This window comes from Adiantum capillus-veneris, chromosome 16 (assembly GCF_014529385.1).
Source record: "Adiantum capillus-veneris isolate H3 chromosome 16, ASM1452938v2, whole genome shotgun sequence".
Lineage (NCBI taxonomy): Eukaryota > Viridiplantae > Streptophyta > Polypodiopsida > Polypodiales > Pteridaceae > Adiantum > Adiantum capillus-veneris.
In genome coordinates, this window is record NC_140946.1 from 88107683 (window position 1) to 88111001 (window position 3319).

The following is a 3319-nucleotide window of genomic DNA, read 5'->3' on the forward strand; positions in this document are numbered from 1 at the left end:
TAGTCAAATTTGTGGATGACAGATGTACAATTCATGATCTTAGTTTTGGTGATGAAATTGTTGCATCTGGGCTTTTGTGATGTGGGCTGAGCTCAATTTGTATGACAAGTGTGGAATTTTCTTTTGCAAATGCAGTTGCAGATTTAAGGGCTATTTCAGATGCATAACTTTGGCATGCACGTTTTGGTCATCTGAATTTTGTCAGTTTGCTGCGTTTGTAGAAATCTGATATGGTTGCTTCTTTGTCGCCTCTTGAAGCACCTGTCAAACATGTTTGTGAAGGCTGTATTTTGGGTAAAATGCAGCGTTCTAAGTTTCCAAAGGATGGTTCAGTTAGGGCCACATGCAGGTTGCAGCTTCTGCATAGTGATGTTTGTAGGCCTATGTAAACTCCGTCCTTGGGCAATTACCTATACTTCATGACTTTCATTGATGATTACTCCAAGCATGCATGGGTATTTCTGCTTAAAGCAAAGTCTGAAGTTTTTATCTGCTTCAAACAATTTCTGGCTATGGCTGAAAATGTCTCAAAATGTACTATGGGCACCCTCCGTTCCAATTGAGGGGGGGAGTATATGTCTCATGAATTTAATGCATTTCTAGCTGGTCGTGGGATAAAACACCAATGTACAGTGCCTTATACACCTCAGCAAAATGGTGTTGCTGAGAGGAAAAACATGTCACTTACCAAAATGGCACGATGTATGGTCAAAAGTCAAGCTTTGTCGCATTCTTTTTGGCTTGAGGCCATCACATGTGCCACTTATGTACTAAACAGGTGTCCTACAAAGGCTTTGCAGTCTATTACTCCATATGAAGCATGGCATGATAGAAAGCCTTCTATTGAGCACATGCGTGTTTTTGGCTGTTTCAGATTAGCCTATTATTGATGCAGATGTACATGATGTACTTGATGAGGAAAGGGCTGAAAATGAGTAGGCTACAGGTATGCCAAAGGGCTGATGCATACATTGCGTGACAGTAAATTGGATGCACCTTTGTCTAGTCGTACTCATTCATGCTCTCGCCATGCATCTTATGCATCAGATTGTTATGCTTTGGCTGTGTCTAGCTTACATGATGTTGACAAACCTCTATCTTTTGATGAAGCACAGAATTCAGAAAATTGGATGGCTGCCATGCAATCAGAATATGATGCACTTATAGAAAATGACACATGGACTTTATGTGATTTTCCTCCTGGCAGAAAGGCCATTGGTACGAAGTGGGTTTACAAGTTGAAATGCAAGTCGATCGCCATAAGGCTTGACTTGTTGCAAAGGGTTATGCACAGCAAAAAGGCATAGATTATGAAGAGACTTTTGCTCCCACTTGTCGTATGACTACTGTTCATTTTCTATGTACATTGGCAGCTCATTTTGGTTGGGATGTACATCAATCAGACATTGTTACTCCTTTCTTGAATGGTGACATATTTGAGGAAGTTTATGTAACGCAGCCTCGCTGTTTTGTCAAGAAAGGACAAGAGGACAAAGTGTGCAGATGTAAGAAGGCTTTGTATGGGTTGAAGCAATCTCCTCGTGCTTGGTATGAGAAATCTCACACTCATTTGGTCAAACAAGGCTTTCGTAACAATCCAACAGAAAGCACATTGTGTGTAAAGTGTGAGGGTGATGTACTTCTCATTGTGGTTCTTTATGTAGATGATTTGTTGATCACTCGACCAAATGAGAGACATATTGCTGAATTTAAGGCTGATTTGAATGCTACTTTCAAGATAAAAGATTTGAGACTATTGCATCATTACTTGGGCATACAGTTGAGCAAGAACTCCGTCTCCTTCTCCAAGCTTGAGAAGTAGAGAGCCTTCACCAACACCTCTTGGCTATGGAATGCAAATCCAAGCAAGAGTCAAGCTTCAAAGCAATGCTTATCATCTTCTTCATCTCCATTTTCTATGCTATGCTATGCCCTAAGAGTAATGATATGTGAGGAGACTACTTCTTTCTCGTAAGAATACATCTTTTTCTCTTCCCTTCCCTCACTCCCTGCTAACTCTGTTCACCTTTGAAGGTGTTTGAGGTCTTGGGATTGAGGCCGAGGACAAGTTTATATTTATTGCAAGTTAATTACAGGAATAATATTGGTGCATTATTCTTACCATCTTCATGGAATCAACAAGGTCTCAAGGAACACAAAGAATAAATTGTACCAAGTCTCTCTTTATGGGAGAACCTATAATATAAAAGTCTTTTGGAGGGGGGACCGTCGGCTGCAAGTAAATCCGGTCCTCAGTTTTTCTCAATTTCTCTAATTCTCTCTCTCTCTCTCTCTCTCTCTCTCTCTCTCTCTCTCTCTCTCTCTCTCTCTCTCTCTCTCTCTCTCTCTCTCTCTCTCTCTCTCTCTTGCAAGTATTATTCATGCCAAGCTAACTAGGTATCTTTGAAATTGGTGCATTTCAAATAATGTGGGAAATTTTCACATACTTTGGGAACCTCCCCCTCCCCCAAATCTCTCTCATTCTCCCCCCCCCCCGCCCTCTCTCTCCAATCATGGACATGCAACCAAGGAGGTGGATAGTTCTTGGAAAAAGTGTTACCATATACATGTGGTAGTGATGTGTGTGAACACACTAGGACCGCTGGGGCATTTTTTCCCTCTTTAGGAGGTTTTTTCCCCCGAGCATTGTATATACGCCCATCATACTAGGGCTATCTATCTTTCCATTGCACACTAAGTAATGCACTCTCTATTGTCTGCCTTGAGCTTCCTTCATCTTCTCCAAGCAGTGTGTGTTTCTCTACAACCCTAATTCCAACAATTGGTATCAGAGCAGGTCACGTCCTCCCTGGCTTAGTCGCCAGCAGCTCCAGTACACGCCTGCTCACTTTCTCCGATTTCAGTGAGCTTTGGCGAGTGTTCGCAGGTCGACAAATATTTCGGGTGAGCTCATAGAGTTCGATCTACTCGGATTTCTGATTCGGGCTCATTTCGGCCTTCGTTTCCACTATAGGCAGGTCTGCACAGGCAATTTTGTCATTTTGTGCAGAATTTCTGCCAGTGCCGTTTTTTGCATTGCAAGTGCCTTATAGTCTTCTATGGTTTGTGCTATATAGCACTTGTTGTTCCCGCTCTGTTTCTACTATTTTCGAGCAGTTTTCACATCAGGTGCAGCATTTACCATGGCTGACAACAACAACACAAATGTGTTCAAGATGTTTGCTGCTGAGGACAGGTTGGATGGGGACAATTACCCTATGTGGGCTTATATGATGCAACACGTTCTTGTGTCAAAGGGCGTCTGGAACATTGTGCAGGGCATTGATGTACGTCCTGGTTCTGAGGATGAAGGCGATGT